The sequence below is a fragment of the Microtus pennsylvanicus genome, chromosome 6 (genome assembly GCF_037038515.1).
Source record: "Microtus pennsylvanicus isolate mMicPen1 chromosome 6, mMicPen1.hap1, whole genome shotgun sequence".
In the NCBI taxonomy this organism is placed as follows: Eukaryota; Metazoa; Chordata; class Mammalia; order Rodentia; family Cricetidae; genus Microtus; species Microtus pennsylvanicus.
The window spans coordinates 14,213,831-14,239,531 of NC_134584.1; the positions used below are offsets into that span (position 1 = coordinate 14,213,831).

The 25,701-nt window shown below is 43.5% G+C and overlaps 1 pseudogene; it reads left to right on the forward strand.

The window, feature by feature from the left end:
• LOC142853018 (charged multivesicular body protein 1a-like) overlaps positions 1-25,701 on the forward strand; it is a 54,919-nt pseudogene that overhangs the window by 1,735 nt on the left and 27,483 nt on the right.

Consider the following 25,701-nt stretch of genomic DNA (forward strand, 5'->3'; position numbering starts at 1 on the left):
ACACAGGTTGCATAAGTGGTAATCAGTTGCTGGAGAAGAGGTTGAGGGAAGGGCTTCTCCAATGGTTGAGGGAAGGGCTTCAGGCATGCAGTCTTTGGGAGTCAATGCTGCATTGCTGTGTTGGGATTTCCCCTGATGTTGCTACCTTTTTGAGTCATGTGTGGTTCCCTAACCTCAATAAACTCAATGCTTTGCCAAGTTAGTCTTGAGTAGAATCATTTCTCTTGATGTTTGTGTCTGCTCGTCCGTGACTACACATCTTTTCGCATCTTAGAAAGAGTCTTATAATGAGTCTTTAAAGGCTTTCTAAGCTTTAATATTTCTTTTTCATATTTTAAGACTATTCCATCATAGCCAGAACAAAAAGTCCTGTAGTTATGAGTTTCAGCACATATTCATTGGCATGTGGGAAGCCTTCGGTCATCTAAGCAGGAGTCTATCTGTGGGAAGAAGTAGCAGAAGGATGAAGGTCCTGCCAACTTCAGACTGTCTAAGTTAGCGTAAAGTGTGAGAGGGCGTAGTTTGCTTTTATCTCAACCATTGTAGCTCTAGACTGATGCAAGCAATTTGGTGGAGACCACCGAGTGTTTAGGACTCTAAGAGGGGCCTCCAGCCATATGACATATCTGTGTCCTTTCCCGGCATTATACCGAGCCAGAAACTCTTTCCCGAGGAATGATCTCCATAGCTTGGAGCTTGCAAGTTTCAAGACTCTGAGATCCTCGAGTGACAGTGGCTTTGGTGAATGACATTAGGTTTATCTATAGGTGCAGGGGTGGCTTGCTGGGAGAGGCATGCTATGATAGGAAGACAGAAGCAGAAAAGGGAAAAGTACTCTTCTCCACATGAAGACCTTACTTCAGCTGTGTCTAGAGTCCAGGCGGTTGATGCTTTCTTTGCAGCAGGGCCCAGGTTCTCTGGCCCTCTTTCCCCATATGGACCAGGAGTACAGATGTGTGAACAGATAACCACAGAGTTAGTCAATGGACAGATAACTACAGTGTTAACCAATAAAGTTTTCCATTGACTTCTTCCCTCCACCGCCACCACCAAGGCACCAAGATTGGATTGGGGGAAGTTGGGTGGTAGGGATAAGGACTACATTTTATATCCCTTTATTCTGTGGGGTCGTCTCTTCCTAGCCTTTCAAGAGCGCAGCTCTTCTGAAGCATCCCTTACTGCTGGAGCTTGGTGTATAAATATTCTCCATCTGTTGTCTATTTGTGTATGGCATTCTATAAATACATTAATTGGTACCACTTCTCATTTAACTGTCACTGCTGTCTCTTTTCATGACAAGCTCATATTAAATATGATGGAATAAAATAAAACCACCCAGAAATAAGGGCCCATTTTGGTCAAAAAGGAATGTAGCCGGAAGAAAAACTCCATCTTTCGTGGTAAGGAAAGGATAATTTAGGCTCATCAGAGATAGTTTGTGAGCGAAGTCTAAGAGGAAAATTTCTTAGATGGAGGCAGGGGAAGCTCTCCAGGAGGCCGTTGACAGGAGTAAGTAGGGAAGGTAGAATTCTCAGAAGAGCTGCAGTTTGGGAATGGAGTGAACCTGTTTTCATGTTTTGTTATACTTTTGAAAGGTTGGGCTTATTTTAGACAGCTTTGGTTTTGGTGACATTTCACAGACCATAATCCATATGTACTCCTTTTTGCCTTGAAAGAGTAGCCATTTACTTAACAAGAGAAACCCACGGCACAAAAGTCGATTTCAAGCATATTTTAAATTTAACAGAAACTAGGGCCAACCGACTGTGCAATAGAGAGTACATTCTTACTAGATCCCAACTACATGGCCTCTAAGGATAAGGAGATAAGTCAAATAAAAGCTGTGCTGCTTTGTGTCCTAAGGATTAAATGCCATTGTTTGGAGACTTGGAAACTGACTAAAATTTAGTCTGTGAAGAGGTACTTTATGTGTGCGGATGACTTTAGTCTAATATCAGGATCAAATTGTTTTGTTAGACACAGCAACTGGGGGGGGGTACTCTGTATGTCCTCCCTGGAACAGGGCGTGGGGGGGTGTCAAGTAGAGAGTCCTCAGAAATACATCAGACCAGAATGGAGACACCAGTTTGATTTCTCTATCCCCTGGCGAGGCTTCAGCTTTGCCTAAGGCCTTCAGTGGATCGGATGAAGCAGTCCCAGCTGATGGGGATAGTCTCTTCTCTCTAGAGGCCACCGCCTGTAGATAACAAACCACTCGGAAACACCTTTGAGTTGGTGCTGATTACAGGGTACCAGAGCCTTGCCAAGTTGACACTAAAGACAAACCGTCATCACTGGTCATGGAAAAGCCTTCATTTGAATGGAAGAAAATCATCCTGCAGTGCCCTTCAGTGGATTCAGCCTGGAAGGCCTGGCCTGCCCTGAAAGTTGCTTTCACTCCATCCCGGGGTCCTTGGGAAGCAAAAGAAAGTCCAGGACATATTCCCTGATGCCCCCCACTTCTCCAGTCCTTAATATTTTAGTAACAATCTGATCTCAGGACACTAGACTCAAGTGTAGAATGTCCTTATATTTTTAATGAAGATACACAGAATGAATAACCAGTCAAACACTGCCTGGCCTCTTTTTCTTTACTTCTGGGGAGCAGGTATAGGAGGTAACTATGGGAATGTGTGGCCTGGGTTTGGTACTGAAGAATAATTTGATAGATACTAAAGTAAATGATGGTTCTGCAAACATGAATCATTTACTTAGAGAATGTATGAAAAATAGAGCCATAAAACTGAGCAGAGTTCACTTGGCCAGCCAATATTTGTTCTATAGAAATTCTCATTACTGCCTTATAACTTTTGCAGGTAGGGTCATAGTAAATGTGACTCTATATACCATCTTCCGTTTGTTCAGTAATTCCCTCTCCCCTCTTCCAGTCTCTGAGTCTCTTTCTCTCTCCCTCCTCCCATCTCTTCTTGTTTAGTAATTTCGTAGTACTAACTGAATATAGTCTTAGAACGTATAAAATAAGTGCAACGAGCGAACGTAATATACATTGGATAAGAAAGGAAATCAATGTGAACTGAAGCTTAGATTCTATATCTAGGCTACTAAATACTGACCTATCAAAAATACAAGGTGGAAGAGAACAATATTTGCTGAATGTGGTTTGTCGAAGGAGGTTGTAGAAATTCTTCTCTTCCATACCTATTTTGAACCTCTCTTCTCTTGTGTGGGTGAATACTGCCAGCCGTATCCTGAAAATGCATGTTCTTAGCCTGGCACAGTGGTGCATACCTACGGGAGGCTAAAGCAGTGAGGCTGGCGAGTTCAAGGCCAGCTTGGGCCACACAGAACACTTTAAAAACAAGCGACAACAGAAGAAACCAGTGCTGTAGGTCTGAGCAAGCTGCTCCTTGAAAGATCCATTTTTTTTTTGTCTCCAAAACTTGACCACTATATAGGTTAGGAGTTTAAGCATTTTGGTCTTTATTCTCACGATGAATTTATATTGAGAGATCACTACAAGAATAAGACAAGGTGACTTTGAGGTTCTCTGACCTGAAGAAAAGCCCCATACTGTTCATACTCGGAGTCCCTGAGCAGGTAGTCACATGTTACATTTGGTGAGTTGAGTCAGGACTGTAAGGAACGCCACTCCAGAGTGATGAATGTGTCTCGCTGGTCGACCACAGCAGCCTTTCAGCCTGGGATGGGAAAGCCTGCTGCCGGAATGGAAGAACTTTAAGCCAAGACCTGTGTGTCTTGACTAAGGATGAAAAACATGAGTGGGCGTGCTTGAATGTGCATGCCTTGTAACCGTTTCTTTAGAGGGTAATATTTCACGTCTTAAAGCATCATTTGGAGTAGAGAAATGGAATCTGCTCTTTGGTGTATGTCTGGGTGGGATATGGCTGGGTGCTGTGGTATTTGCCCATGGGGAGTGAGTCGGGTGTGCTCTGACTGGGACATATTCTTTCTGTAAAGTCTGAAGAAGTCCCACCATTTCTCTCAGTGCTCAACCCCAGTCACCTGGCTTCCATATTTCAGAGAGGCATCACCCAGGGATTCAGGGTTCTAGAGAAGACCCTACTCTGCCATGGTAGGAAAGCTCTGTTCCCTCCAAACCCTGCTCAGTGAACGCTGCCTGGAGGCTGGCCAGCAGGAGCAGCTCTCTACTTAGGAGCAAACACTGGAAGTCCCTAGTTACCTGTGGCGCTGTCTCACTTCCATATCAAGCTTTCAGGCTATAAAAGCTCCATCTTACACTGTGGCTTAGAACCCAGCTGTAGTTGTGTATGTACACATCCGCTAGACTGAAAAGCTTTACCAACCAACTCTCAATGACTTTTAATACTTTTTATTCTATCCTATCCAGTCCCTTTGGACCAATCCAATCCCATCCAATCTAGTTCAGCCTAGTGCAGTCCAGTCCCTTTAAACCTACCCCACTCCACTCTACCCAACCCTATCATACCACAGACCAGTGATCTCTTCTCTACTTCAACCCAGCCTCTCCAGTGCAAAGAAAGGCAAAGTAGCCGGATCAACTGTGTCCTCCCTAATCTTATCCAGTCTATTCTGGTTTCTCCAATTTTAGTCCGAACAACCTGTCCTTTCCAACATCATCTTCTACTCTTCTCTCCTAACCATGCTACTTTATCTTATCAAATCTTGTATTATTCCATTCACACAGACACATGGACACAGAAACACACACACACACACACACACACACACACACACACACACACACACACACACATTTTATTTAGAGACAGATGGTCTCATGATATAACCTTGACTGGCCTGGAACTCACTATGTAGACCAGGATGACTTACAAAAATCTGCATAATATTGTCTTCCAAATGCTGGGATTAAAGGCATGTCCCACCATGCCTGGCCCTTCCTTATCCTATTTTTTTTCTCTGTCTAAAATTCTAATCATGGCTTTATGACATTTAAAATTTTTGTTTTATGTGTGTGATTGTTTTACCTGCTGTGATGGCTATTCATGGTAGTCAACTTGGCAGCATCCGGAATTAACTAAAAATCCAAGTGCCTGGGCACACCTGAGAGGGAGTTTCCTTAGTTAAATCATTTAAAGTGGAAACATCCACCTTTAATTTGAGCCACACCTTCAGCGGTGGCTTATATAAAGGACATGGAAGAAGGATGCTTTGCTCTTTGCCTGCTTGCCCCTGGTCTCACTGCTAACCCATTGTTTCACTGGCATTAGAGCCAGAGTTCTGATATGTACCAGAGACCAGCTGAGACACCTGGTCTTGTGGACTGAACAGCTACTGAAGGCTTGGACTTTCTGTTGGCAGACAGCCATGGTTGGACTAGCTGGACCACAACCTGTAAGCTACTCTAATAAGTCCTCTTTGCATATGTGCGTGTTCATTCTATCAGTTCTGGCCTCTAGAGAACCTTGACTGGTATACCCACAAAAATGTGTGTACATTGTGCCCATGCCTGGTGCCAAAGCTGATGTTTTTAATTTTCAGATGTGGGGTAGGTTAAGAAGGAAGTCGTTATCAGGTACAACTGGAAAGTTCTGAGCATAGGAACTTGCTCATTCAGAGCTCATACCCCAGTGAAGTCAGTAGGAAACAACAGTGTCCAGTAGAGGAGACCTTAATCATCTGGAGTAATGGCAGGAGATGGTATCCATTTGTGCTCAGGTCGGCTCTGGCCGACATGCTAAACAACCCAGAGAAGGAATTAGTAGCTGGCTTCTCTTGACATCTTAATGTTGCTCCATTGGGTGTTCACAAGCAACTTTTAAAGGAGGGGGTGACTCGGTCTGTAGTTCTGTTTATTTTGGGGGTTTCCAGAGTCTGGACTTCTTTATTAGAGGCTGTCAACTGAGGGCTTCGACCACAAAGATTTAGCATCATGTTTTTAAGAGAAAGTCAAAACCAGGGTTAATGAAAGTTAAAAGGCTTTGAGTCTCCCTGTAGGTCTCGGTACAGACACTTGTTTTGTAACTGTCTCTTGCCTGGGTGTGCCAGGTCTTTGCAGACCAGCTCAACCAGAGGAAAAACAAAATAAACATGAGCAGTGGCCGTCACAGCCTGCAGCCTCCTTTTTTCCTACCAGACAAGTCTTTTATCCTCATTAAAATCGAGTCTGTATTAGACATTTTGAATCATCGTAGAAGGTGGAACCTCAGTTTTGCTTGAGCCATGTGTCCGCTACCTACGTTGTCTGGGGAAGCCTTGAACATCCTCTCATTTCCTCAGCCCAAGAATCCAGCTCTCAGCCACTCTAGGGCATGTTAGAGCCCGTGTGTTCTCAGTTCCCCTGTGTGGAAACAGGTGCTATACCCAGAACGGTACAGAGGAGTTACTCCATGGGCTCCCAAGAGACCCGATGAATGGGAAGTGCCGTGGGGCTGTCTAGATTTCAGATCCTCTGAAATGCTCCTAAAGCCTACAGATGTTAGTCATGCAACGAAAGAAAATACAGAAATTCTTGAAGGAGCTGGCAACTGGTCTTAGATGGTCCAGTCATGGTATGGGTGGACTGCTTCTCTGGCTTTGTGTCTCCAAATGGCCATCACCTGCTCTCTAGTCTTCCCGAGAGTCAGCCCTGCGGATCTCCTCTTTTCTCTACATGTAGACTCTTAAAATGCTTTCTGTCCCCTGCCATGCATGCCAGCGTGTGGAAACTTGCCTCCGCCTCCAGCTGTCCTTTCCAGGCGTGACGGCCTCTAGAGCACCTCACCTACAAATGTGTTAGCAATACAAATTGCTGGGCCTTGTCCCCGGACTTTGTTTTGCAGGTCTATCAAGTCCCCAGGTGCTGCTGCTGGTCAGGGACCCAGAGTAAGAACCACCAATCAGAAGAAAGCATCCAGTGGCTTCACTTACTCATTCCCTCATGGCCTGACCTGTCCCCACTTGCACATTGTTCCCCCTACTTTTGACTTCCACATGTCAACTTCCATGGGAGTTTTGAGCTCCATCTTACCTGAGCCTTTGGGTCACCGGACCACACCCTCTCTATTCCCTTTGGCTTCTGGGACAGCGCTGTCTCTCCAGCTGTGCCCTTCCTTGCTTGTTGGTTCTTTGCAGTTTCTCTTCTGGAACCTCTTCTACCCACGGTGAAACTCTTTCTTCTTAGGGAACTAGTGCCGCTTTTACCTCTCATTCTTTACTTCCTGGTCTGCCCTACCCAGGCTGATACCTCAACACAAAGACAAAGATGGCTTTCATATCTGCCACTACTAGGAACTATGAACACCCCTCTGGAGGGGACTATTCTGTTCATGTGTCACATGGTGTAATTTTAAAAATATGGCTGTTTGGAGCCCTAGTCTCAGGGAAGTTACTTCGCATCTTAATGCCATGAGTCAGCCACATGTGAAATGAAGGTATTTATGAAGACAAACTGAGGCCATGCATACAAATCGCACAGAGTAGCTCTAGGTGCAAAAACATTCTCGACAGTCGTTAGTTATTATGATGGCATTCATTATAACTTTCTGAGATAAATTTCGTTTTTGAATATTTTGATAGCTTCCACTTTTTCCCTTTTATAGTTTTATATAATCATGGCAAGAAAGCGTAAAAGAAATCAATAGCTGATTAGAGTTGAAATTACTTCTATGTTTTTGTGTCTGAAGTAGGCAAAAAAATCAACTTAATTTTCCATTTATGTTTGAAATGGTTTTTGAAAAATCTTGGGATTCCTTGTGATCTTTTCCACATGCGTAGCTCACTGGGGCTTTGCAGTTAATTGATTGTTTCCTTAATGTTGAGCTATTGGAGGGAAAGATATCAAAAGAAGCGCCTAAGGGCCGGATCTGTATGTAAGTCAGGAGAAAGGGAGGGCAGAATGAGTCTGTTCCTAAACTCGGGACTGTTCTGCCCTTGCGTGGTTGTACTTGAGACTTCCAACACCTTGCCTTTGTTTCTGCTGATTTGGTCTGTGCTCTAAACAACTGGGTTTCTAAACACAGGTAAATGAGAGGCACAAATGCCTCAGAGCTAAGGGAAAGTTCTTAGGAGCTGAGCCTCTACTTTGAGCTCTTGAACGACACTGGTTTTAGTCCTTTAGTCATTCTGGAACCACCAATGCTTCCATGACGTTTATTCCCCATAGGTATAGAAGCTGGTAAGCCCAAGATCATAGCACAGGCTGATTCATTTTTCAGCAAAGGCTCGCTTGCTTTTCAAATCATCTCACCTCTGCTTTCCCTTCCTCTTCCTCCTTCTCCTCCTTCCTAGAGCTCAAACCCAAGACCTCATCTGTGCTGAGGAAGCACTCTTCGTGAGACACATGTCCGGCCCACAGATAGCGTCTTGACCTGCCTTTACATGACAGAGAGGAGGCCTTTCAAGCTTCATTTTGTAAGGGTTCTAATGCCATTCACTAGGGCCCCACACTCCAAGTTTAACAGTCTCTGAAAGTTTTGCTTTCATATGTCATTGCACTGGGCATTAGGGCTTTGCCTGTGGGTTTAGAGGGATATAAACCTTTAGGCCATGGCAGTCTCCTTCAGGAGGGGAAAGGTTAGAAGTTTTCAGAAAGGAAAGCCTTGTTCGCCAGTGGAAGCTTGTTTTACTCAGTGTGGGGCTAGTCCGTAAGTTCTTAAGGACTTAACCAGTGTCATCTTAGTCAGGGTTTCTATTGTCGTGAAGAGACACCATGCCCACGATAATTCTTATAAAGGAAAACATTTAATTGGAGCTGGCCTACAGTTTCAGAGTTCCGTCCATTATTGTCATGGCAGGGAGCATGCAGGCAGATATGGTGCTGGAGAAGAAACTGAAAGTTCTATATCTTGATCTGCAGGCAGCAGAAGAGACTTAAATGTCACACTGGGCATAGTTTGAGCTTTTGAGACCTTGAAGGTCCATCCTTACAGTGACACACTTCCTCCAATAAGACCACACTGACTCAACAAGGCCACACCTCCAATAGTGCCATTCCCTATGGGCCAAGCATTCAAACATATGAGTCTATGGGGCCATTGCTATCCAAACCACCACACCCAGCAAGTTCCACCTCTGCTCTGAGCATCCTTATTCAGCAGAGCTGAGGTCCTCTCAGTACTTCCTATGTTTACTGGTGAATAATCCCCTCACTCAAAGTTAGAGATTATACATATTTGTAGTTTTGTTCTGCATCCTTATTAGGGTAGGAAAGATATGGATACAGATGGGTAAATCTCATCTTGGACATTTGTGTATGTATGGATTATGAAGACACCATTGTGACCTGAATCCCAGCATTCAGAAGGCAGTGGCAGGTAGATGTCTATGGGTTCAAGGACAATCTAATGTACATAGCAGGTCCCACGCCGGCCAGGGCTACATAGAAAGACCCTGCCTCAAAAAAAACGAAAAGAATAAAATAAGACATTGTGTTTTCTCTAAAAGCATACTTATTTGGTCTGGAGAGTTGGCTGAGCAGTTAGGAGCATGGATGGCTCTTTCACAGGACTTGGGTTTAATTCTCAGGACCAACATAGCTTAAAATGGTCTACAATTCCAGTCCCAGGGAACCCACCTCCCTCTTTTGGCTTCTGTGTGGTGCAGAGACAGACATGCAGGTAAGACACCCACAGACATAAAGCTAAAATAAACCTCAAAAATTATCTATCTAGGGGAGGGAAATGGGAGGCTGGGAGAAGGGGAAACTTTTTTCCTTTTCTCAATAAAAAAATAAAAAATAAAAATTATCTATCATCTATCTATCTATCTATCTATCTATCTATCTATCTGTTATCTATCTATCTATCTATCTATCTATCTATCTATCTATCTATCTATCTATCTGTTATCTATCTATCCATCTATCTATCTATCTACCTATCTAATCACCTATCTATCATCTATCTTGTATGTTAGTGTGTATACCTAGGAACCATGCATATGTGTGGAGGTCAGAAGATAACTTGTGGGAGTGGGTTCTCTTCTTCCATCTTGTGGGTTCTCAGAATCAAACTCAAGATTGTTAGTCTTGAAGGTAGGCATCTTTACCCATCGAGCTACCTTGCTGTTTCTCATTCTGTTTTCGTTAGGAAACAAAACTGAGATTCATTTCATCTACTGATAAGATTTTAGGTTCAGAGCCCTTTATTGGTCCACCACTCTCCCATGAAGACTGCTGTTTTGTCTTGGGCAGTGTTTTGGGTCCTGCATTTTGTAAATCAAGTAAATCAGCTCCATACTGTAGATGTTCTTGTGAGTAGATAAACTCCCTGTGCTGTGAACTCTACTAAGAAATTCTAGCTGTTACTTCTACCTGACAAGCTTTTCTTCCTACCAGAATAAGGACCTAAGAGAGGAACATGGCTGATATTCAAAGTGTATTGAGAAGCAGTCGTGACTTGGTTGTTGAAGGAGAAGGGATGTGTTGGGTAAGACACAGGAAGCCTGATGTAAGTGGTTAAATTTGCTAGTGTGCACATTTATGTCATCAAAATGTGAGGTTTATTTAATATCATTTATGTTTGTAATGTCTTTACGTGTCTTACTAATACTTAATGATGGGTTCTCTCACTTATTCAACAATCCGCGATGATCTTTGTGCGCTGATGCTTTTGGCTGGGGTATTCACTCTTTAATTTTCATCACCTGTTTTCCAAACAGGAAATTACTAATGAGTCTATGTCTAGATTATATGCTAATAGTTTTTAGAGTCTCATATCTTGCCATAAAGGGAAATAAGTAAAAATCTGCTTAACACGTGTTTCTTTCAGTGAGTGGGGATTCACAGTTCCCAATCCTATGGACTTTAATTGCCATGCAGCTGTGGTGGAGATACATTTCTCTCTTGCAGGCACTGGGCACCAGTCTCCAGCTGAGTGAGTGGCTCTAGTGCCATGCCTTTCAGCAGGCAGTGAAGCCAATGAAAGGGGGCAGAGACAAATCATCGCTGTTGAGCTCTCAGTGAATTACAGACTCAGGAGCAAAATAAACGTCAATATTGTCTTAAGCTACTGAGTTTGGGGTAGTCTGTTAAAAGCAGTAAATGCTGGCTCATCTCTTTGAAGTTGCCTTGACTCTCTTGGTCTGGTCTTCTCTGTGTAGGGAGAGGCACTTCTCTATGCTCTCCCAGCTCTGTAGTCATTCACTAGCACTTGAAGTTTATTAAACCTCGAGGGCAAGGGTTATAACTGATTCTTTTATTAAAGATTCATGTATTTTTAAAAGATATCTTTATCATGATTTACATATGTGTTTGTGCATGTATATGCATACCCCCTAAAATGGTTAGAGGGTATTGGATCCCTTGAAGATCCAGTTATGGAAAATTGTGAGCGGCCTGATGTGGGTGCTGGGAATCAAGCTTAGGTCCCCTGTAAGCACACACAGGTTCTTAACCACTGAGCATCTGATCAGCCCCCTTATTTTTCATTTGTTACGTCTGTATGTCTATGTATTAATATGTGCATATGAATTCAGGTAACCACTGAGTCCAGAAGAGTGTGTTCAGCCCCTGAAACTGGTATTACAGGAAGTTGTGAGCTACCCTATGTGGGTGCTAGGAATCCATCCTGTGCCCTCTGAAATAGTTTGCTCTTAACTGTGGAGCTATAGCTGACTCTTTATTGTGACATAGTTTCTGTTCTAATGCAGGTATGGAGTATGTGTTGAGAAAATGGTGGCGGAGTTATTTGGCTTTGCATTGCCAGGGCTATTGTGCAGTTCACAGACTTGTAGGGAGGAGAGAGCTGCTTGTTGGCTCCCCGCCGCTTAAGCTATATTGATTAAATCGCTGCTTGGCCCATTAGTTCTAGCTTCTTATCTGCTAACTCTTACATATTAATTTAACCCATTTCTATTAATCTGTATATGGCCACGTGGCTGTGGCTTACCGGGTAAAGTTTCGGCATCTGTCTCTCTGCCTCTGCCTCCTTTCTTCCAGCATTTTGCTTAGTTTTCCCTGCCTAGTTCTGTTCTACCCCATCAGGCCAAGTCAGTTTCTTTATGTATTAACCAATAAAAGCAACACATAGAAGGATCTCCCACACCACTCTCTTTCTACCTTGACTTTTGGTGTTACATGGCATCTGAAGCAAAGGCAAGTCACATGAAGGACAGTGAGGGCCATAGGTCACAATGAGTAGCCAATGGAAGAACACGCTAGACTATTCTGCAGTCACTAAGCCATACTCACCAATCAGTTCTGATACTCTATAAAGTGACTTTATGATACGACCATTGCTTTAGAGGGAAACTACAAATTATGGAGACTTGATTACTCTTAGCAGATATGTTTTGTGGACATAAAAATTTTTATAAGTTTGCAATGACTTTCAGTGATTTCATCAACTGGACAAAAACAAAACAAAACAAAACAAAAAACCCCAAATCCCAAACACCAAAACTCTGTTGCAAGATATTTTCATGATCTTAGGAAGCAAAGTTCTCAAGCCATAGATCATTTTTGTTTTTTGTTTTTTAACTCTCTATCATTATCAGCTTTGTTGCAAGGAAATATTTATTTCAATAGTTCCATGGTTACTTATTTCTCAGAAATAAAAGGACATTATGTGGCATGGCTAGAGACTCAGTTTCTCCTCTTTGCTCTGAAACTAGCTGGGTGTGCAATCTTGGGATAATCATTTTTAAAATCTCAGTTCTCCCTTTGTGAAATGAATATTGGTGACACTCAGGGCTTGACCCAGTTTGTGTGTGTGTGTGTGTGTTCTATGATAGCAGAATTTTTATAGGTTTACAAATGTAAACTCAACATGTGTAGGAACTTTCCAGCCCACGCTACGGAGACAGGACTTAGTAATACATCGGACACATCAGGACTTTGAAGTTCTGGCTTTTCTCAATCAGCTGCATGGGACTTGCCTATTTTTGCCCTGTTATTTTTGGGGGTGGCAGCAGTGCATTTTAAGCTCTGTGAACAATCATAAAGAGGCACTGCCATCATGAGGAAACCACAACAGAGCTCCTGGGGTTCATCTTTAATCTACTCTAGCTCTTTCCCCAGCTGCGCACATTCATGGAGCTGTGGAAGAGCAAGATGTCTACGATCCCTTTAAAGCTAAATCCGTGTTAGATTTGTCATGAAGAGAGACCAGGAAAAAACTAAAAGTTTAGCCTATGATTCCACAGAGAGACACTGAGAATAACCAGCAATACAATATAGATAAAACATCCTAACCTAAGTACTGTTTCCTGGTGCGTTCTTTGAAGGTATTTTATAGTAAAATTGAATAGAATTTGTCTGTTTACAATGCTAATTTTTTCCTTTTTTGTTGTTTTTTTTTTTGAGACAGGCTTTCTTTGTGTATTTCTGGCTGTCCTAGAACTTATTCTGTCCATCAGGCTGGCCTAGAACTCAGAGATCTGCCTGTCTCTGCCTTCAGAGTGCTGGGATTAAAGGCGTGAGACACCACTGCCCAGATGTTCTGGTTTAGTGTGTGTCTGTGTGTATATGAGTGTATTTGAGTGCATGCCTATGCATAAATGCAGAAGCCCAAGGAAGATGTCCTCTGTTCTCTGACTCTCTGACTATTCCTTTGAGGCGGGATCTCTCTCTGAACCTGGGGCTAGAATTTTCTTGGCTAAACCCTGGCAGTTCTCCTGCTGCTACCCCTGTTGAATCTAGAGCTATAGTCATGTGTGGGATGTATGTCTTGTTAGGTAACTGTGCTGAGATCCCATCTTTGAGCAAGCACTCTTAATCACTGAGCCATCTCTCTAGTCCCCCATCATCCTTTCTTAAAACTTTACCTCTTGTGAATGTTTTTATTTTTTTTATTTATTCTTCTCTCATACAATACATCCCGATCATAGTTTCCCCTCCCTCTACCTCTCCCACCCTTCCCCTTCTTCTGTCTCCCTCATAAACACTGCTCCTCTATCTCCCTTTAGAAAAGAGCAGGTCTCCCAGGGACACCAACCAAGAAGATGCAATAAGACTAGGCACAAACCCTCATATCAGGGTTGGATGAGGCAACCAGTAGGATGAAATAGGTCCCTGCGGGAGGCAAAAGACAAAAAAAAAAGTCAGAGACATCCCCATTCCCACTGTTAGGAGTCCCACACAACCTTCCCCAAGTTAAACGACCATGACATATGTGTAGAGGACCCAGCACAGACCCCTGCAGGCTCTGTGATTGCTCTGTGAGCTCGTAGTTGATTCTGTGAGTGGTATTTTTGTGATATCCTACAATCCTTCCCTCCTCTCTTCTGAAGGGTTCCCTCAGCTCAGCCTAATGTTTGGCTGTGGGTCTCTGCATATCCTCCCATTAGCTGCTAGAGGAAGCCTCTCTGGTGATGATTGGGCTAGGCATCTAACTATGAGTATAGCAGAATATCATTAGGAATCAACTGGCTTCCCCCAGTCATGTTTGATTCTGCCCCAGGTCTCTGGGCTGTCCAGCTGATGGAGGAAGGTCATTGGTTAAATAAAAAGAAACTGCTTGGCCCTCATTGGTTAGAAGATAGGTGGGAGGAGTAAACAGAACAGAATGCTGGGAGGAAGAGGAAGTGAGCTCAGACTCCACAGCTCTCCTCTCGGGAGCAGACGCCTCAGAGAGATGCTATGTTCCCAGCTCCCAGGCAGACGCAAGCGATGAAGCTCTGACCCAGGATGGACATAGGCTAGAATCTTCCCGGTAAGCGCACCTAGGGGTGCTACACAGATGATTAGAAATGGGCTAAATTAATATGTGAGAATTAGCCTAGAAGAGGCTAGATAGAAATGGGCCAAGCAGTGATTAAATGAATACAGTTTGTGTGTAGTTATTTCGGGCATAAGCTAGCCAGGCAGCCAGGGTGCTGGGAACGCAGCCCCGCCACCCTTATTACTACATCCAGCCTCTGGGTCCTGGATGTTGAGGCAGCATTTGTTGCTCATGGGCTCCCTCTCAAGGTGTGGGCCTCAAGTTAGGCCAGTCATTGGTTGGCCACTACCACAAGTTCTGAGCCATCATTGTCCAAACACATCTTACAGGCAGAATAGGCTGTGAATATATTTTTTAAAGATCTTGAGTTTTGCAATTACTTATAACAGGACATGAAATGTCAATTTGCATGCAAGTCTTCTGAAAACAGCATTGTCACAGGGCACTGAATGGTAGACGCTGGTGGATTTTATGACATGTATTTGATGATCTCGTGACACTAAACTATTTCAGGTTTTACCTTGCACCTCCCAAATCAGGTCCTCCTTGCCCTGTTTTCTTATTTTCCCTCTTGCTGTCTTTATCGACGATCTGTGTGTGTTTTAGCAATGACAACGATGAACACAGTCCGGGGGTTAGAGTTGCGTCGTGTTTTTCCACAGTGCCTACCTAGTGTTACGACAGCGCCCCGGACAAGGAGCTCCTTTGTTCCGGGAACCGAGGCCAGTCACTTCTCCCTGTTTTATGATTATGCTCAGGTTGACCTCTGCCTATCTGGTGGTGTATTTTCAACAAAAACAAAATTCTTAACTGTGTTTATTTTTATGATTGACTGTAAAAATCTTTCCTTTTAACCTTACCTGTTGGCAGAAGCAACCCACTATTCTTCCTCCCATGCCCTTGGAGGAAATGCAGTAAAGACAGCAAACAGACTGACTTCTGGAACCACAGCATGGGCACCGACTTAAACGTAGGGCTTTGGGATCTGTTTGGGCCTGTGTAAGATTCTCCAATAACAACGAGGATGCTCAATTTAACTTTTAAAGTGTTCTCCTTTTCTAAAGCATTTCCTTCCTGCATCCCTATCCTAACCTTGGGGATTCTCTAGAATAGACAACCCTTCTGGAATTATTTCAGAATTCACATGAGATTGTTTGGGGGAACAGTGGGGGAATTAATTCATGGGTGGCCAGGGAAATTCTTACTATTTAATGCTGTGATCTTTAAATAACTTAATAGATACTTGTCTTGATTAAAATTGCCTATTAAACAAGGTAGCTTTGACAGATATTGGAAGGATGTGCAGTAAGTCATTTCTCTCCTAGTTCTGTAATATTTCATTTGAGTGGGTTTTTTAATCAATAAAGAAGACTTAAGTTCTTAGAGAAGCACAAGGCATTCTGATTGATTTGTGCAGAATCCTTACACAATGTTTAAGTGACGGGTGGTTTAAAAAATAAATTGTATTTTTGGGCAGGAAAACAATGTTAGATAATTGATGAAACTGGTCATGATTAACGTATAGACTGTAACAGAAGCACTGTGTTTAGAAGACGGTTTCTAATAAGGAGGCCAAGGATGCTCAGGGAAACCAGGCCAATAGAATCAAATATTAAGTATGTGGACACATGGACATAGGCTAGTTCCCCTTGATGGTATCCACTCTTCTTCTGTATTACATTTATTTATTTATTTATTTTTTGTTTTTCGAGACAGGGTTTCTCTGTGGTTTTGGTTCCTGTCCTGGAACTAGCTCTTGTAGACCAGGCTGGTCTCGAACTCACAGAGATCCGCCTGCCTCTGCCTCCCGAGTGCTGGGATTAAAGGCGTGCGCCACCACCGCCAGGCCGTTCTCAGGTTTATAGAGTTCATTCTAACCCTTGCCTCTTGCCAGTGACTGCATTTCTTCCCTCTGATTGGCTATAGAATATCATCCTATTGTGTTCAATAAAATCTCAACACTTCAAAAATATTTAATGTGTTTGTGTGTGTGTGTGCGCGCGCATGCGTGCGCATGTGTGTATATATCCCAGGCCACACGGATTTGAACAAGCATGCCATGGTACGCATGTGGAGGCCAGAAGCCAACTTTCAGGAATTGGTTCTCTCCTTCTGCTGTGTATACCATGGGGATTGAACTCAGGGCATCTGGCTTGACAGTGGGCACTGTCCCTGCTGAGAGCTCACTGGTCCAATTGCAGTATTTTTATTACAACCATTAGAACTTGAAATTCCGCTGTAAAATGGAGCCAGGAGAGACCATCTGACTGTTGGGGTCTACATAGAAGTAAAGTCATGAAAACTGTGGATCTCTAAGTGTGTGTGTGTGTGTGTGTGTGTGTGTGTGTGTGAGAGAGAGAGAGAGAGAGAGAGAGAGAGAAGAGAAGAGAAGAGAAGAGAAGCACACACACACACACAGACACACAGAGAAAGGAGGGGGAGAGGGAGACAGGGAGAGGGAGGAGCAAGAACTAGAGTACAGTGGGGAGATAATTTGGTATCCTGAAGTTCTTGAGTCTTGGTGTATTATAGCCACATATGGCTTCAAACATTTCAATTTTGTGAGCCGGTACGTTCCCTTCTGCACTTGAGCATGTGGGAACTGGATTTTGTCATATGTCACTAATCTGCCATGAAAACGCAGAGCAAATATGGAAAAGAGCTACATTATCAGGGCCCGCTGAACAGTCAAACAGTAAGTAATAAGAGTTGACAGAGACAGGAAATTGAAGAAAGGAGAGAGAGAGAGTCAAAACGGAAGGCTTACGGTGTAAACGTTGTCATGTGCTGGAGAACACTGATGTTCTGTGGCTTGTGGACGTGGGAGTCAGGATGCCTGCCCAGGGATGGGGGAAAGGACACTGCCAGGAGCTAAAGGAAGAGTGGACAACTTCCTTTGCCCATTAAAGGCATTTCTGGTCACTTGGGCTTGTTACCTTGGAACCTACTGCTCCTCCTCCCTCGCCACACATCCAAACAGTCGTCTTGTCCTGCACATGTCCCACCACCGTTACTCTCAGCTTCCTGCCTTCCTTTGTGCATCCACTGCCAAGAGCTTGGACCACGTGCTTACTATTCATTTCCTGGAACCTGTAAAGGCCACCTCACAGCTCCCGTGCCCACAGCCTTCCCCTGTAGGCTCCACTCCCAGTCCGCTGCCAGATTTGTTAGCCCCGAGGCTCGGCTCTGTTGCGAAACAGCCACACGCAGCACAGGACCTGGGCTGGGAGCTAGAGCAGGCTCCGACTTGCCTTTTGATGCTGGGGAAGATCTTTTACTTCTCTAGGTGTTGGGAGCTGGTCTTTGAGGACAGGGGTTGTTAGATCAGGCACTCGAATGTTCCTTTCCTCCACCACTGCTTAAACTACAAAGGTCCCCCCTCCTTTTTTTTTTTTTTTTAGCATACTTAGGCTAGTAGAAAGGAAACCCTTCCTGACTCTGAATGCTGCTACCTTGCACATTTCTTCCTTTGCTCACCTTACCCAGAATCCTTTAGCTTTCTCTGTGAAAGTCCTGTCCATTCTCTTAAGTCCAAGATCAAATACTGTTTGAAGCTTTCCTGAATTCCCAGAATTCAGCCTCCTTACCCCTTCATCTCCATCTCAGTGCCATTTGTCATGATCTGCACTTTTGTCCACATCTTGCCTTTTGCCAAATTACCAGCGATTTCAGGATGAAGCCACTGTCATATTTATCAGTCACTGTTGCCCTAAAGACATCAAGCACAGCAGCTATGATTTTTAGAAAATGCTTTAAATGAAAATATGTATTTTGTTGAGGCCCTGCCCATTTAGATATCTTGTAATGCCTACAGAGTAGTTGGGTAGTATTTGTCTGCCAAGTAAGGTCACGTGCTAATTAAAGCCATGGCCTTTGGAGCTCGTTGGTATTGCTACTCTTGCTCAGACCCGGAGTGCATCGGTAGTCAATGCTGGATAAAAGTCTCATCAGGGTCCTTAAGTATCACGTGAGGCCATGACAGTCCTTCTTTCCTTGGTGTGAGTGGGTTAGCAGTGAGCTTATGCTGGGCAGAACAGTGTGCTCTCCTCTGTTCTTCCTGACAATAGAGAAAATCGAGGGACGCCTAATTCTGAAGGAAAGAGCGCAAATAGAGAGAAGGAAGAGTGGGAAAAACCGTGGATGGGAAGGGGAAAGGGGGTTGGGATGACAGTATTCTCCGTAATCCTTTTATAGCAGGACGATCAATTCCAGGCCTGTGAACCGGTTGCCCTGCTGTGGTGAGGCTGAATATTGACAAAGCCAGTGCCATGGCCAGCAGCTTAGAATTATATGACTCTATACTACTTTGAATCATGAACCTCGAGACCTTCCTCTGGAGGGAGGGGGAAGGCTCGTTTTCCTGGGAGTCCGTTGGGAAATGGATGGCTGTACTTGGGTGAACCTTTGCTGTCTGTTTATTGGCTTCCCCTCTCCACCCACAGCAACTTAAATCATTAAAATCCTGTGTAATTAAAATTTCATCCAAGTCACACCAGTTACGTTTGCTGGCCACAGTGGGGAGTATAAATATCTCAGAAAGGGCTGAAGACAGAGGTGGCTTCCTGCCTGTGGTTTGGGCTCTGTCTGCTACTGTGTGCCATCTGCAGTCTGCTGAGGCCTGAGCGCCCTGCTCCGCAGCCCTGTTCTTACTGGATTCATTCATTCTATTCTGAGGGTGGTCAGTTACTGGTGGGGGTGGAGAGCCCTGGTAGGACTTGCTTATTAGGTCTTGTGCTTCCCAATGTATTTGGATTAGAACATCTAGATTAATGCTTCTTTCTTCCAGGTGACTGGAAAGTAGCCCATCCTCCCTGGGCTAACATTAGCTAACATTCCATTAATTCAGGAAATACAACTTCTATTGCTATTTTACTCCTCAAAAACCCCAGTGGCTTCACATAGCTAATGTTGGAGCGCCTATTGTCGGGGTCTCTTGTTGTGGGTTTTCCAACTAAAACAAGGGTCACGGGGGTTCGACTATAGAGCCTGTGGGACTCTCTTGTGTCATGACACTGAATGTTTCCCTAAGCCATCTTTATTTGTTTAATGTGGAGTGTCTTACAGATGCTGTTCCTGTTACCTCAGAGGAGACGCACTGACACACGCAGTCTTGAGATGAACATGTGACCTGGTTTGGGTTTCCACGTGGCTGACCTTGGGATAGGGGTCTGGGTCTAAGTACAATGTGGTGGTTCTGGAAAAGTGGGAGGGAAATAACAGAGGAAAGCCAGGAGCTACCGGAAGGGCATGGTATAAACCAGTCACCACTCTAAATACCTAGAGGCCAGCTTTCCAGAAGAAATGGTGGGAAGAGATACAGAACCTCTGCGGTTACTCCATGCGAGGCCCCAGGAAGCTGGACACCGCCTTCCATGTTTCCCCTGTTGGCACTGGGTGGGAAAAGTCCCTGGACCTTAGCGATTTTGTACTTGCTGCCCGTCCACATGCCAGACAAGTCAGAGAAAAGACCTCCCTTAGGATGAAAGCTGATGCAATGAGCAGTCTGCAGCACTCTTTACAGTGGAGCTTTTTCTTACTGTGGAGACATAAACATAACATACATGTACCCTTTCTGCAGTCTTTATGTGCATAGGTGACTGGTTCTGAATGTACCCACAGTGCCATGTAGCTATCAGTAACTGTTTTTCTCAAACAGAACATTGCACTGACTGCATGCTAGGTCCTCATCTCCCTTCTGTGGCTGGGACTTTCCTGGAGTCACTTTAGTTGTATGCTTTGTCAACTCCCTTGGCCCTCAGCCTTGTCAAGGTTGCGTCAGTTGCTAGAATCCCAATAAGTCAGTTTTGAGGGAACTCTTTACCCTCAATATCTGAGCCCCCTGAGTACCTGATAAAATTCCATCTCCGCACTCCACCGCCCTCCAGGTGATGTCTGGTTGCTGTGGTTTGACCTTAGCCAGAATCATGCTGTGTCTGTTGAGAATCCCTCTCTACTCTTCATGTCTCCTGTTAGTAATTTCCCAGTCCCTGTCTTGTTACCCACTCTATGGCTGTGAGCTTCCTCTTTGTCTTGGTGCCCATGAAACTGAGCGGTTCTTTTATGCTGAAGTTTCTTTTCTTTATGACCAGAATCCATCTTCACTGTTCTAATTATTTTCAACCTTTGTTTTTTGATAACCTCAGTGTCTGAAAACCTGGTATTTCTGTCATTGTGAGTTTGCTGTGTCTAATGACCACATCGTTTCAGTCCACCGCAAATGCTAAAATAAAATACCACAAACCTGGAGGCTTATCAACAGCAGAAATTTATTTCTCATAGGACTGGAGTTTAAATGTTGAGGAGAAATATTTGTAATCCTTAAGGTCAATTTCTTGGTTCATTTATGGGAACTTCTCTTTATCCTATCGCATGAGTGGCTTCTTTTTCAATGCCAAGATCAGACCTAGAATTCCACATATGTTAGGAAAGTGTTTTAAAATGAACTATTTCCAGCCCAGCAGTGGTGGCACATGCCTTTAATCCCAGTTCTTGGGAGGCAGAGCAGGCAGATCTCTGAGTTTAAGGCCAATTTGGTCTACAAGTGTGTTCCAGGACAGCTAGAACTATCCAGAGAAACCCTGTCTTGAAAAACCAAACAACCAAAGAAACAATCATAAATACTTCCAAATCTTTGTTGTTGTAGTGATATTTTACTTGTGTTTTAATAAATAAATCTTGCTTGAAGATCAGAGAGCAGAGCTAAGCCACTAGAGACCAGGGAATGGTGGCACACACCTTGAATCCCAGTACTCAAGGCCACCCTGTCTACACAAGATTGAATCTGTTGAAAAGAGAAACAGAGCTCACACCTTTAAAGATTGAGAGAAGATGGAAGACCAAACACTTTCACAGCACATTTCAAATGTTTTTACTACATATACATCTACACGATGATTTATTATTTCTTTTACAGACAATGCTTGAAACCGAAAGCTTTCCTATCCACCAAGGTTTCTGTGTGTATGCTTATATTCTGAACAATGACTCCTTGGGCAATGACATTGTCTTCTTTTTATTTTTAATTGCCATGATGAAATGCCAGTACTCAGCCTGATTTATCCACTGTTAGACCGTTCAGGATTTCCTGCCTATGGGATGGAGCCAATCTCATTCGATGGGTCTTTCCACTTCAACCAAACTAATGAAGAATCCTTCATAGGCATACCCACAGGCTAACCTAACCTAGACAATCCCTCTGTCTTAGTTAGGATTTTCATTTCTGGGAAGAGACACTATGAACACGGCAACTCTTATAAGGAAAACATTTAATTGAGGTGGCAACTTACAGTTTCAGAGGCTTGGTTTATTATCATCATGGTGGGGAGCATAACGTGCAGGCAGACATGGTGACATGTCTGGAGAAGGAGCTGAGGGTCCTACATATCTTGTCGGTAATAGGAAGTGGTCTGAGACACTGGGTGTGGCTTGAGCATATATGAGAGACCACAAAGCCAGCTTCCACAGTGACACACTTCCTTACATAAGGCCACACCCACTCCCATAGAGTCACACCTCCTAATAGTGCCATTACTTTTTTTTGGGGGGGGGGTCATTTTCTTTCAAACCACCATACTCACTATACATTAAATATACCATATTGGATATATTTAATAATGTCACATTGACAATGTCAAGCCATCACAAGCATATATAAAAATGATGACTGCAGAAAATTCAAGAGGAACTGGAAAATTCCTGCCACTTAAACATGTTGTAGTTCTAATTCATAGCATATCACTTACATTTCTGGAGACACTGGTGTAAGCAAACCCATTGCACTGACAGTTACACGAGGGTACAGGGCATGCTTTTACAAATGGCTGTTAATGGTTTATGTATTTACTATGATTTTTAGCTGGTAGAATGTATTCTTTAGATTTACAAGAAAGGTAACTGTAAAAGGGAACACTGTGTTATGCCAGCAGCAAGCAGCCTCAAACATCTGCGTCTATTATTTTTCCCATCTATTATTTTCTCTTGAACTGGATCTAACTTCATGTGTTGTTTATCATGGATTGAGAAGAAATGAGCTATGCCGTGTGTGTATGTATGTGTACCATATAGTTTAGATTTGTGCAAATACACACCCTTCACCCTGTGATGTTTACACAATGTTTCCCAGCAGGTAACTCTGCCTGGATGCTGCCGCTCTGTACTTGAGATGGGGTTGAACCGGAATGGTCTCGATGGCTGTCACATTTTCTTTTGGAGTCTTTTGTTTCCCTCGACTATTTCTATTTTATGTAAAATCAGTCACAGCACTGGGACATCTGAGAACTGGTTTCAATTTGCCTTTTCTTAGGTGACCAATCAGACACTAGCTGTCTGTGTCAAGGGGATGCTAAAAAACAGAACAGGTACCATAACTTTTCCAGATTTAGTCAATTACTTCAGCTTAATCAATGGATTTTTAAATAACAGCAGCAAGTCCTAATAGATACACAAGCAGAAAGTTCTAGGTAGTTTGTGAATAAATATTTAATTAAGAAGACATCATTCCTTAAGGTTCCTTTAAAGTTGTTATGGTTATTTAAAAAACAACCAGAACATTATATAATTCTATTTATAGTCTTTATTCAATGATGCAGAGATTCCTTTTCATTTTGAAACAGTTTCATGTAGCTCAGGCTGGCCTTGAAGTAGCTCCACTCAAGGATTACCTTAAACACCTGATCCTTTTTCCTTCACCTCTCAGGGTTGGGAGCGCTAGAGTGGAGTACAACAGCCAGCTTTTGAATTGATTTTAAAGAAACCCAAGGTTTAGAAAACTGGGCAAAGTGCCTAAGATTTAGGTTAATACACTCTTTTCCTTTTTTTCTTCATAAAGTCTGTTTAATAGGATAGATCTGGAGTCATTCGTTAATCCCGTGCAGTTTTCCAAAGCCGTGGAAATAGTCATAGCTGGTCTCTTCTTTCACGTCCTCATCACAGGATAGTGTTAAAGTGACCCCTGTGATTGGCATTCTGAGAGCTTGGCCATTGACGCTGAGAGCAGAAAGGTTTTCTGTCATCACAGACTTGTTGCCACACCAAGCAACAAGCCAGAAAGTCACATGAGACCTCACTTCTCTGCAAAGAATAAAAACCAGTAGCTTTTTTTTTTTTTAAAGTACTGGGTATTGAACCCAAGATCTTTACCATATTAGGCAAATGCTCTACCCCTGAGCTACATTTCCAACTCAGTCAAAACCATGATGGCACAAATGTATGCACTGGAGTGTAAATTGTTCTCCACAATGACTTGCAGCACATTGACAAAGCCCAGAAAGGGAGGTGGGCCAGTCACAGACACCCTTCCAACCACACCTGTGGATTTATCCACACCAGGAGTTAAGATTCACTGAGTCTTGTGATGTGATAGACATGGACACTTAAGGCCTCACCTAATTCTCTTGGGAGGTGGGTGCTACTGATTTCAGAAGCAAGAATACTTTCCATAAGTTGCAAAGCTAGGAAGAGGGAAAGCCGAGATTCACAACACGAATATGGACCTCAGGGTCAGGTACTTGAATACTATGCCCTTCTACTCCCCACAATGTAAGAAAGGTGTCCAGGCTGGGCAGAGAGACCCATCGGGTTTGACGGGGCCATATAAAGTAAAAGGCTTGAAGCTGAGGGATGGAAGGTATCTCGCAAGCTGCAATCTCAGTCACCCTGTTCTTGTTACTCAGGTGTACTTTATCCTCTTGGCCTGCCTTCTTCCAGAAGAGGATCTGAGATGATCCTCTCTCCCAAACGATGCTTCCAGCCATGTTTTCATAACTCCAGGAAGGGGCCACACCATGTCCTGATACAACTTTGAAGGGGAGGATACTCAACTTCAGGATCTGTGAGTAGCTATGAAGTCAGATGACTTTTTGATTTTGTTCTTTGATGCTTACTGTTATGATTTCAGCCACAATAAGGCTGACACTTTTGGGTTCTGGGGCCATGCATGTGCGGACAAGCCCTCAGGCAGAAATGCCTAATGGCCCCGGGGATGTTAAAGGGTCCTGTGTGACCAACGTATGGTCCACGTATGATTTAGCTAAGCCCTTGCACACATGCATGAGCCCTGTCATATGCATATGACGTAGTCACGTGAACCCCCTGTGCGCATGCGCTAGGCAGCTTTTAAAAGCTGGATGCACTCTCTCTCTTTCTCTCTCTCTCTCCACATGGACTTTTCAGGCCTGTATACGCCCCTTCTAATAAATTCCTAAGCGGGTTTTTGCATGTTCCGTGTTTCCTTCTCACTCACGCCAGGTAATTTCACCTACAATACTACTCTAGTTCCTGAGAGTTCTTTCCATATTGGAAACCAGGAAATACCTTCTTTATCAAAGTTTCTTCTCCAAATTAAACAGCTTCATTTGAAGCATCCCTTATCATCTCCACCGTTGTCTTGAAGATATTCAATTTGTCTTTTTCTTTCCCTCAGAATTGTAGCTTTATATCTACTTGATAGATAGAAGGTTATAGAAATTATGACCCTTCCCAGTTAGCAATGCATACTTTTATTAAGGAAAAAAAAATCACAGAAGCTAGGTATGCTGTCACCTGCCTACAGTCTCAACACTTGGAAAGTGGAGGCAGATGAACTAGGCATTCAAGTCTCAGCTACAGAGGGCCACAGGAGATCAACAGAAGAGAAAGATGAAAGAAAGAAGTAAAGGAAGGCAAGAAGGAAAAAGACAGACAGGAAGGAAATAAAGAAGAGAAGGAAGATAGAAACCAAGTCCACTGGGCCACCTCTTGATTCCTCCGATCTCGGTGCTGTGTGACAGGTTCTCTGAGAAGGGGACATGTCTGGGATGTCCCCTCTTCATCTCGATGCAGCTTCCTTCGTTCCTTCATTGTTTCAGACCTTGCTCCAGCTTTACATTGTCTTGTCTTTAGCATTTCTGACGCCATGTCTTTTTCGTCTTGTGCCCTTGACTTTGCAGAGGTGGTGACTACCGTCTGATTTTTCTCTTCATGGCTTTTTCTTCATCCCTGGAACCACCTTGGTCTGAGCAATTCTACCTCTTTTTTTTTTTTTTTGAAACGTGTGGGCTCTGCAGAAAGACACAGACGGCAACCCCAAGAAGGTCTCCATTAGTAGAGAGAACTGTGTTCACTGTAGCAGTTTCTTTGCCACTTCCTCCACATTCTGAGAAAT